Here is an 11997-nt window from a genome sequence, read left to right as displayed (position 1 = left end):
CGCGGACCAAGTGGAACACTGGATAGGTCAGGATCGGACGCCCAACGGAGAAGACCTGAAGACTCGAATGCTGAGCAAATATCCAATCGGTCTGGAGGACCGGTCTGGCAAAAGGTAAACTCTCCTGAGAGGAGTAGATGAGGGTGCACTCTCCGAAGAGGGAACAGTAGGCCTCGATTCGACCTAGAATTTTGACAAAACTCAAAGTCAGAGCCGGACAATCAGAGGCTGTCAAATTTTATATTATATATGTTTTTTTTACTTGAACTAACTTTATTTTACATAAAATAAGGGGCTAGAAAAAGCTGGTCCGAGTGCTTGGAATTGGTTCGAGCGCTTGAAGCTGGTCAGGGCGCCCGGAGTCGGTCCGGGTGCCCGAAACCTAAAAATTATCTGCAAGTTGATGTGGCGCACGTCGGTTGGCTGAACCACGTGGTCCACGCGCCTAGAGTGGTTCTAGGCGCCTAGAACAGCCTATAAAAGCAACTTCGACCAGGAGCTTTACAACAACATTACGAACGACTTCTGCTTCTTCGAGCTACTCAGAAAATGCCTCTACTGTTAGAGTGTATACTAAAAGCCTAGCTTTTGGTATAAACATTTATCTAGAAATAAGAATCACATTGGTCAAATATCTACATTTATGATAAATGTAGTTGTTCAATTAATTTATATTGTAGATAACATGGTGTGTGGTGTCACACACAGAGGATCATGTTATCAGTACCTTATAAATTATAAACAGTAGCTCACGACCATAATGGAAAGGAACAAACCATTGGAAGGTCGTAGTGTAATTAGGTATTAGTTTATCTTAACTATATAATTACACTAGTACACTTAGAGTGTATTGAGTAGGACCATTAGAGGTCGTTTCTTTTATACTGACTTTATAAAGAAACAAAGACCTCAGTTATTATGGAAGTGTGTGCTCTTAATCCTAATATAATAACAAGCACATATATTTGATATTTATTTCTTTAATTTATCAATGGGTGAGATTTAGTTCGATGAATCAATAAGCCCGATAAGTTCGGAAATGATATCACTTATAGTGTGTGTTGTTGACTATAGAAGGAAACTGTGTCCTAGTGATCTAGGTTGAGAATGCCCCCAAGAGGAGCTCATAAGGATTGTCATGTTAAACCCTGCAGGTGGACTTAGTCCGACATGACGATGAAGTTGAGTGGTACTACTCTTGGAGCTAGATATTAATTAAGTGAGTTGTCAGTAACTTACTTAATTAGTGGACATTTGTTATCTTAAACACAGGGAGACTAACACACTCATAATAAGAAGGAGCCCAAAATGTAATTTGGGATTGGTGCAGTAGTTCAATAATAGTTCTTTAGTGGAATGAATTATTATTGATGAAATTTAGTTGTGTTCAGGGCGAACACGGGATGCTTAATTTCATCGGGAGACCAAAACCAATTCCTCCTCTCGGTCCCTATCGTAGCCTCTAGTATATAGAGATTTATACTCACCGCATACCCACCTTCTTACCCATTCAATGGGGCCGGCCAAGCTAGCTTGGAACCCAAGCTAGGGCCGGCCAAGACCAAGTGGATGAGCCATGTAGGTGGCCGGCCAAAGCTTGGGTCCCAAGCTTAGGTGGCCGACCATTAGAATATTTAAAAGGATTTTTATTAAAATTATTTCTTATGTGGATATCATGATTTTAAAAGAGAGTTTAAAAATTAAAAATTTCCTTTTATAGCTTTCTACAAAAGATTAAGAGAAGAGATTAATCTCTTTCCTTATTTGTAGTTTAAAAGGATGGTTTTAATTTTTGGTAAAAACTTTCCTTATTTGTAAATCATCTACATGTTTAAAAGAGAGTTTAAAATTTGAAATCTTTCCTTATTTGTTGATTAAAGGAGGATTTTAAATTTTAAGAAAACTTTCCTTTTTAACCATGTTCATGGTTTAAAAGAAAGTTTAAAAATTAATAATTCTCTTTTATTAGTTTCTACAAAAGATTGAGAAAAGATTTGATATCTTTCCTTATTTGTAGATTAAAAGAGATTTTAATTTTTAGAGATAATTTTCTTTTTATCCACATGTTTAAAAGAAAGATTTTAATTTATTAAATTTCCTTTTTTAAACCAATCATGAAGGGATTAAATTATTGGAGAAATTTTATAAATTTCTGGAGACAAATTAGGAAGTTTTAATTAATTAAAACTCTCCTTGTTTGTAGCTTTGGTGTGGCCGGCCAAATAGAATTGAGAAAGAAAATTGTTTTTAATTAAATAACTTTTCCTTTTCAATGGAAAAAGAATTAAGGAAATTTTTATTAAATTTTCCTTATTCGCCAGGATCAAGGATTATAAAAGAGGGGGTAGAGGAGGCTTCAAAGCTAACGACTCTATTCTATTTTTCTTTCTCTTTTCCTTGATGTTGTGGCCGGCCAACCTCTCTTCCTCTCTTCCTCTTGGTGGTGGCCGAACCTTCTCTATTGGCTTGGAGCTCTTGTGGTGGCCGGATACTACTTGGAGAAGAAGAAGAAGAAGGAGACAAAGCTTGTATCCCTTGGAGATTGGTTGGTGGAAAAAGATCTTCATCTTTTGGAAGCTTTGTGCTTGGCCAAAACTTGAAGAAAGGAGAAGAAGGTGCTTTGGTGGATTCTCATCTCGGAAGATCATTGCCCACACAACGTCCGAGGTTAGAAGAGGAATACGGTAGAAGATCAAGAGGTCTTTCTAAAAGGTATAACTAGTATTTTTTCTTTCCGCATCATACTAGTTATTTTTGGAAATAATACCAAATACAAGAGGCTTACGATTCTAGTATTTCGAATATATTTTTCGAAGTTGTGTTCTTTTGTTTTATTTTTCCTTGTGATTTGATTGTTCTTTTCGGTTAACCTAAAGTTATTTTAGGAAATTAAATATTAGATTTCTATAAAAGGTTTTGTCTAGTCGGTGGTGGTTGCTCCCATATCCAAGAAGGCCATGTGCCTCGCCACGTCAGTACTGGGAACCAATTATGGAAATTAATATTTAATGAAATTAATAACTTAAGGTGATTTGGGTCGAACGTGTTAAGTTCCGCAGGAGATCCAAGTCAAAACCTAAAAGAACAAATAGATTAAGTTTTGGATCAAACGTGTTAAGTTCCGCAGGCGATCCAAAATTTAATTTAAAAGAACACATGGTAGCTAGGAAAAGGTTCAGACCTTTGTACAAAATTTTTGTACAGTGGAACCTCTAGGCTTTCCGAGTAGCAACCAACATCTACGACACCCCGAAAGTTCTGACAATGATTCTACTGAAGATTTCATCATATAAAGTTGTTGGTATTCTTTAGTTTTCAAATCACTTGTAATAATTTAAAACTATATTTGTACTCTTTACGATTGATTAGTCTTTGCCCATCGAAAGCACTCTCATGTGAGGGCCTTGGAGTAGGAGTCGTCACAGGCTCCAAACCAAGTAAAAGAAATGTGATCCTGTCTGAATCAGGAGTCAACGGACGCTGGGGACGTGGCGCTCCCTGCTGGATCCTCGAGTGCTCCGGCGAACCTGCAACAAAACCGAGCCGGGAGGGGTGTCCCGGCGACGGCCCTCCGACGCTCAAGTCAGGCGAGGAATAACAAAGGAAGTGGCTTCAGAGATCTAGATGCGCGTACCTCCGGTGAAGAAATGGGGGCCTTATATAGACCTATTGAAGAAGCCTGAGCACGCCAATCGAAGCGATCACCTGCTTTCGATCATGCCCAGGTATGGGTCTGTCAGAAGGACATCCCTAAGGCCATACCGTTACTGTATCCACCTCTCCATGATGTGACGGCGAGATCCTCCATCGTGCGATCTTGTGTACGGCCTAATCATCAGACATGCTTCTGTTGATATCCCATATCCCGAGCCAAGCGCATAGGCTGCTCGGCCACCTTTGTACCCTCGCCCTTATCTTGGCCGAACGGACCACCCGCTCGGCCCTTCGGTCCCAGCCGAGCGGACTCCCGCTCGGCCCTTCGATCCTCCTGCCTTGGCATCGGAAACCCAAGCCCATGGATGGGTTATCTCTAGCTCCGCTTGGACCATTACCCGCTTGGCCAGCCCTCCATCCGTCCTTAGGCTGGGACCCTTCAGAAGGTGGGCCCCCCATTCTTACCGCCGGATCAAAATGTGTTAGCTATTGCTTGGTTTTCTTTCTGTCTTTCCGTTGCTTTTACTCCGATTGATTTTAAACGGACAAATTATCCATGAGCGTTATTCACCCCCTCCAGCACAACTATCCTACAGTTCAAAGCTGCTGGTTGACCCTCCTTTTATAGTTGAGCCATACTTGATCCAAATCCACTGATCTCAAGATAAGTCTTTGACTTAAAGTTGATCGATCGACCGATCCAGGTGTTCGGTTGACTGAATCCTCTGAACCTTCCCAGCTTCTCGTCCACATGCTTCTGCTCGGATAAGGGTCTTCGTTCGGTCAACTGATCCCCAGCTCATCTGGTTTGATCAACTTAGCTTGATCACGTCGATGCCTATCCATTGTTCGGTTGACTAAACCCCAGGTTCGGTCCACCGATCCCTTGGTCGAATCTAATCTGTTAGAGTGTATACTAAAAGCCTAGATTTTGTATAAATATTTATTTAGAAATAAAGAATCACAATGGTCAAATACCTACATTTATTTGTTAAGTGTAGTTTTTCAATTAATTTATATTGTAGATAACATGGTGTGTGGTGTCACACACAAAAGATCATGTTATCAGTTCTTTATAAATTATAAACAGTTGCTCACGACTAAGATGGAAAGGAACAAACCATTGGAATAGTCGTAGTATAATTAGGTATTAGTTTATCTTGACTAATAAATTTGTTGGGGTTGCAAGGTTGCAAACATAGTCCCATATTGGAAACACATGGGAAAGATCATGGGTTTATAAGAGAAAAGATATCTCCATTGGCATGAGGCATTTTGGGTAGAGCCCAAGAGCAAAACCATGAGGGCTTAGGCCCAAAGTGGACAATATCATGTCATTGTGGAGATATCTAAATTCCTTTCGATCCTACAATTGGTATCAGAGCCCGGACTCCCAGAAGGTTTAACCGCCGACTGTGCACAAGAGCTATGGTCTGATTGAGCCATGTGGGTACAATATTGACCTCGAACAAAGAAAGTGGGGGCTCCTATGTTCGGATCAAGAGGACCAGACACCAGGCAGGAAGTCCTAGTTGCGACTAGGCAAGGAAGTCCTAGTAGGTCGGGTGGACCGAGGGGCAGGAAGACCTGGTGGGCCGAGGATCGGACGTGGGAAGCCTATGGTCCTTTGTTTGAGGGGGGGATTGTTGGGGTTGCAAGGTTGCAAACATAGTCCCATATTGGAAACACATGGGAAAGATCATGGGTTTATAAGAGAAAAGATATCTCCATTGGCATGAGGCCTTTTGGGGAGAGCCCAAGAGCAAAGCCATGAGGGTCTAGGCCCAAAGTAGACAATATCATGTCATTGTGGAGATATCTAAATTCTTTTTCGATCCTACAAAATTACACTAGTACACTCTAAGTGTATTAAGTAGGTTCATTTTAGGTAAGTTCTTTTTATACTGACTTGATAAAAGAACTTGGCCTTAGTTATTATGGAAGTGTGTGCTCTTAATCCTAATATAATAACAAACACATATATTTAGTATTTATTTCTTTAACTTATCAAATGGTGAGATTTAGCTCGATAAATCAATAGGCCCGATAAGTTGGGAAATGATATTACTTATAGTGTGTGTTGTTGATTATAGAAGGAAACTGTGTCCTAGTAATCTAGGTTGAGAATGACCCCAAGAGGAGCTCATAAGGATTGTCATGTTAAACCCTGCAGGTGGACTTAGTCCGACATGATGATAAGGTTGAGTGGTATTACTCTTGGACTAAGACATTAATTAAAGTGAGTTGTCAGTAACTCAATTAAATTAATGGACATTCGATATCTTAAACATAGGGAGACTAACATACTCATGATAAGAAGGAGCCCATAATGTAATTTGGGATTGGTGCGGTAGTGCAATAATAACTCTCTAGTGGAATGAGTTATTATTGATGAACTTGAGTTGTGTGTTCGGGGCGAACACGGGATACTCAAGCTCGTCGGAAGGCCAAAACTAATTTCTCCTCTAGGTCCCTGTCGTAGCCTCATTAATGCTTCAAATCCACTCAATGAAAGCCCATCTTGGTGTCCAAGAAGGGACGGCCCAAGGCTTGGTTACCAAGCCCAGGGCCGACCATAAATTCCTTCAAGGTGGCCGGCCTTTGCTTTGTGCAAGGGGGCCGACCACATAATTCAAAGTTAAGGGGTGTTTTTGAATTTTTAAAATGTTCTCTTTGTAGATATCTACAAGTTTTAAAAGAGAGATTTTAAAATTATAAAACTTTCCTTATTTGAATTAGGCCACATGGTTTAAAAGAGAGTTTTAAAAGTTTTTAAAATTTTCCTTTTTTATAATCATCCTCATGGTTTTAAAGGAAAGTTTTAAATTTAAAATTTTTCTTTGTAACCATGTTAAAAAGGGATTCTATAAAAGAAAGTTTTTAAATTTTAAAACTTGGTTTTAATTTTTTAAAACTTTCCTTTTTTGTCATCCACATTAGGAAATTAACAGAGAGCTTGTAAAATTTTATAAGAGCTTTCCTTTTTGCTTATAAAATTTTATAAGAAATTTTCCTTCACGATAAGGGGTCGGCCACCCTTTCTTGGTGACCAAGCAAGGGGCCGGCCACCCTTGCTTGGTGACCAAGCAAGGGACCGGCTATAAGAGGAAAATTAGAGGAATCAAAGGATGATTAAAAGGAAGATTTTAATTCATTGGAAAAATCTTTCCTTAATTGCCATGGCCAAGAATTATAAAAGAAGGGGAGGTGTTGCTCAAGAGCTAATTAATTCTTTTCTCTCTTCTCTCTAGCTTCCTCCTTAGGGCCAGCTCCTTGCCTTTCATCATGCTAGGGCCGGCCATATTTTTTTGTGGTTGATTTGTGTGGCCGGATATAAAAAGAGAAGGAGAATAAGAGAAGAAGAAGGCACCTTATCCAATCTATTCCTCTTGCTTTGTCCTTGCTTGGTGGCCGACCCTTGTTTTCCCTCTCTTCTCTTTATTTTCTCTTGGGTGGTGGCTTAAACTCTCATGGACTTTCTTCCCTTTTGGTGGCCGGATATAGGAAGGAAGAAGGAGGAGCTTTTGGGTGGTGTTCATCTTGGAGGATCATCGCCTACACGACGTCCAAGAGGAGGCGAGGAATACGGCAGAAGATCTCGAGGTCATTAGCATACAAAGAAAAGGTATAACTAGTAATTTTATTCCGCATCATGTTAGTTATTTTTCTTTGTAAGAATTCCAAACACAAGAGGCATTAGATTCTAGTTTTTCGAATTGTAATTCGAGTTTGTGTTTTCTTTTTGTTTTTCGAATTTTGTGATTCGATTGTTGTTTTTGGTTAAACCTAGAGTTATATAAGGAAATTAAATATTAGCTTTCCTTAAAAGGCTTTGTCTAGGCGGTGATGGATGATCTCATACCTAAGAAGGACTAGTGCCTCGCCATGCAGTCCTGGAAGCCAATTTTAGAAAATAATATTTAATTGAATTTATAACGTAGGTGTATTTGGATCAATAGTGTTAAGTTCCGCTTGTGATCCAAGTCTAAACCATTAAGAACAGATAAGTTAAATTTGGAATCAATAATGTTAAGTTCCGTTTGCGATTCCTAATTTAACTTCTAAAGAACACAATAGGTTGTTTAGGAAAGGTTCGACACTTGTACAAAATTTTTGTACAGTGAAATCGGTACGATCTTCCTAGGACCAACCAACATAATCAACTTGTTATAATCTATTGGTGCGGGAAGCATCCGATGATCGAACCCAAGTTTTGATAATGACAAAGGAATCAAAGTTAAGCTTATATGTGATCTAACATGTCTGATGGAGATTGCAGAAAAGTCCTAAGTGCTCTTAGGCAAAAGTCCTAGCTGCGGTTAGGCAAGGTGAAAACCCTAGGGGATTGTAACCCTAGGTCCTAGGGGGTGGTAACCCTAGGTGGAGGAAATTCCTAAGGGGGGGTAACCTTAGGTCCTAGGGGGCGGTAACCCTAGGTGGAGGAAAATCCTAAGGGGGGGTAACCTTAGGTCCTAGGGAGTGGTAACCCTAGGTGAAGAAAAATCTTAGAAGGCGGTAACCCTAGGCGGAAAAGTCCAGTCGGTCTGGAGGACCGGACTGGCATCAGGTAATCTTTTCTTAGGGGAGTAGGTGAGGACGCGTTCCCCGGAAGGGAGAACAATAGGAGTCGGGTTGACCTAGGATTTCCGATTGGAAATCCGAAGTCAGACCCGGACAGTCCGATGACTGTCAAACTTTATATTTATGATATTATGTACTAACTTTGTGTTGCAGGGTATCTTTTGGACTAACGTTGTAATGTTTTAAACTAATTGTTTTAATTAAAAGTAATTATTTGATTAGTTCGGGTATAGTTAGAATGGAGTTTAATTTAAGTGGCTAGCTTTAATTATGTATCCGAACTTAAAAAAAAAAATTCATGATCTAAATATGCATAAAAGTTATAAAAAAGGAGGGGACTTGGTGATGTAAATTATAACCTTTGTACGGCTTAGAGGAGTACAAAATAAATACATAAGGTTATTAGATAATATGAATAAAGGTGCAAATAACTAAAATCTAACCTAATTAGATTATTTTAAGAAAAATAAATATATTTTTATGGATGATTTATTAGGAATTAAGTTGATATGAATTTATGGAGTTTATTGAAATTTTTATGAATTTTTAGAGAATCATTTTAGATTTTAAGGAGTATAATTAGGTATGAGAAAATATTTTTAGAAATATCTAATTAAGTTAGGATTTGATTGAGCCTAATTACTTGTGATTGGAATTTAATTGACCTAAATATATAAACCTATCCTTACCCGATTCTCACACACACCCTCCCTCAAAACCGCCAACCCCCTCTCCTTTTTCTCTCCCGAACTGCCGCTTCTCCCTTTCCCTACTTCCGCCGAAAAGGCTCCTCACCGCCTCCGCCGTGATCATGGTACCTCTTTCCCCTCTCTTTCTCGCGGTTTCCGACCAAGCTTTCCGCCGGGCTATGAGATCCGGCCAGATGCCATCTCACGCGGGCGATTTCCTTTGAGGGCGTCACGATCGGGCGTGGTGGTCTTCAGCCATCCTACCGACGACACTGCTGGGCGAGGGTTGCGGAGGTGCAAGGAAACGAGGCAAGTACTCTTCATTATGTGGGTATGAGGTCCTTGGGGTACAAGATAGGTTGTCTAGGAGGGGAAAACGGGCTTGCCGGTGAAGTTCGATTGATTGAATAAGAGTGGTTTGCGATTTTTCTGTGATGTTGAGGTTTTTGTGCGGATCTTGTTTGTTTAAATGCTGGACTAGTATGCGATGTTGATGCTTCGAGGTTTCTGTGCAGATTTCATTTGTTTAAATGCTGGACTGGTACGCCGATTAGTGTTTGGAACTGTAATTTGGGTTTTCCGTGTGATTCTTGCTTGTTTATATGCTTACCGGTGAAGCCTATTGTTGGAGTGGTTGCGATTTGAGCTTTTCGTGATGTCTTTGTGTCACTCTGTGCAGTTCTTGAGCTACTTCATTTTGTAAGTTTACTCCTACGGTTGAGTAGGCCTTGATTGTTTTCCTTCATGGTGGTTTGTGTTATTGGGGGTTCGGATATTGGATATCTTGTGTTGTTCCTCAAGAGGTTATAGAGGTGAGTCTTCTTGAAGATCTATTGCTCTGGAGCTATGGAACCTGGTAAGGTTTTGGTTACTTGAGTTGTTTTATTTTCATGATCTGGAATGGAGGCACATAGTTGGAAGGTGGTTTTAGTTGTGGGTATTCCTGAGCTTGGGATGGATCTGAAGTTTTAATTCTTCATGTCATGTTTTTTTGAGTTTCGACGGATTGGATGTGGTTTGATCGGGATCACGATGTGGTAATTGGTTCTTTATGATGATTTTAAAGATTTGAATAGAATGTAGTTATTTTCTCTTGTAGTTTTCAAGCAGGAATGTGTTCTGAGCCTAATTAGGAAATGAAGGGAGCTAACTCATTAGATGGAGGTCACGGGCAGTGCTGTTCTTTTGGGTTGGCTTGGGCTTTTGATTGGTTTCTTGTGGAACAGGTAGCAAGCTAGTGAATTAGGTGCACTGTTTTTGTGAAGGCTTGCAATTCCTTTTCTTTTCTGAACAGATTTGGTAGATGATGAATCGATTTCAAGGCAGTGCTGTTCTTTTGGGTTGGCTTGGGCTTTTGATTGGTTTCTTGTGGAACAGGTAGCAAGCTAGTGAATTAGGTGCACTGTTTTTGTGAAGGCTTACAATTCCTTTTCTTTTCTGAACAGATTTGGTAGATGATGAATCGATTTCAAGTAAGTTATGATACTGTAAATCTATGATTGGTACTGTAAGTTATGACTGATACTATAATTTATATTAGCTTCGGCTATATAATTGCATGTTCTCTAGGAAGGACACCTCTAGGGTCATGGAATTGTTGACTAGCTCTAATAGTGGTTACCGGATATGTGAAATACTCATCCTTATTAGCTATGTTGAATCTTTCACATATTGCATTTTTCATTGTTATTACTGTATTTGAGTTATGTTTTATGTTTACTAGTTGATATTCTTGCTACTTTATGGATGCCATATTATTCATATTGGATTATATTTGCTGGGTTCGTAGACTCATGATGCCTATGTTACAGGTGAGGACGCCACCTTGGAAATGACGAAAGGCATGCGGACGGAGTAGGCGAGGTGGCGAGATGGATGCATGGCACTGTCCGGACGTTTAGGAGTGCAGAGCATACTGGTTTCCTTGTGAGAGGTTTTACTTTATTACTTGTAAAGAGGAATGTTTTGGGAATTATTGTCCTTATTCATTAGACTCTTGTTTGAGATATAGTCATTTTCATTGGTTAAGATTGTGCTTTATAATGGGATGGTACTATGGTTAGCTATATAGCAGTTGACAAGTGGGTAGTAAAAAAAAAAACTTTGGGGGATGTTTCAAATGTATCTTGCAGGTACAAAGGAGCAACCTTAAGCCTCAGATGAACAGTGTCCGAGGCGTCTGCATGGAGCTTGGAGGAGCCTCAGGTGCAAAGGATAGAGCTTGCGCGCGGCAGAGCTGGATGCGCCTCAGACTGAGCTGGAGGCGCCTTGGATCGCAGATTGGAGGCGCCTTGGACTGGCATGGAGGCGCCTTCAAGTGGATCAGAGGAGAAGTTTTCAACGCTGATCCACGCGGCTGACTCGGCATGCTGGAGGCGCCATGGATGGTGTTTGAGGTGCCTCAAGCAGTGTATAAAAGGAGATTTTGAGTAGCAGGTTTAATTATCAATTTTAAAGTGTTCTTCCTTCTTGTGCTGCTCAAGAAACGACTTGGCTAAGCTACGACAAGTTCCCGACGACTCGAAGTTACAATTTTTCACTTAGTGTTGTCGGTATAGTTTATTTTCAGTTCACTTAATTGTAATTTTTTATTGTACCAAAATTCTGATATTATAGTTGTTGCCCACCGAAAGCGATCAACGATCGTGGGCCTTGGAGTAGGAGTCGCCCAAGGCTCCGAACTAAGTAAATAAATTGTGTTCGTGTGTTGCTTTCCTTTACTATTTCCTCTGCGTTATTTCGATACGTTTTAATCTGAAACGCGTGAAAGCCACAAGCGCTATTCACCTCTTCTAGAGCTTCTCAATCTAACAAAATCCAATCTGTTTGCTTAGAGGTTCGGTTGATCGATCAAGGCCGAAGCTAACCCTGCACAATTATTAGCTTTCCTGTAAAATAGAGTTAGACAATGGAAAATAATAGAGAAGCAATATATGACTTTTGACAGCTTTCGGATTGTTTGGTTTTGACTTTTGGATTTCACCAAAAACCCTAGGTTGAACTAATGTTTACTGTTCCCTCTTCAAAGAACACGTCCTCACCTACTCCTCTCAGGAGAGTTTACTTTTTGCTA

At 40.0% G+C, this 11997-nt stretch overlaps 1 long non-coding RNA gene across 2 annotated transcripts; it reads left to right on the top strand.

The window, feature by feature from the left end:
- Positions 1 to 9240: 9240 nt before the first annotated feature.
- On the top strand, positions 9241 to 10952 carry LOC121984446. Of its 2 annotated transcripts, XR_006112905.1 has the most exons (4): positions 9241 to 10150; positions 10219 to 10301; positions 10370 to 10396; positions 10736 to 10952. It is a non-coding gene; the product is annotated as an uncharacterized LOC121984446 (long non-coding RNA). The 2 variants fall into 2 exon arrangements; XR_006112904.1 differs by having other exon boundaries at positions 9241 to 10301.
- The last annotated feature ends 1045 nt before the right edge of the window (positions 10953 to 11997 follow it).

This window comes from Zingiber officinale, chromosome 5B (assembly GCF_018446385.1).
Source record: "Zingiber officinale cultivar Zhangliang chromosome 5B, Zo_v1.1, whole genome shotgun sequence".
NCBI classification, from domain to species: Eukaryota; Viridiplantae; Streptophyta; class Magnoliopsida; order Zingiberales; family Zingiberaceae; genus Zingiber; species Zingiber officinale.
This window is presented reverse-complemented; position numbering and strand designations above follow the sequence as displayed.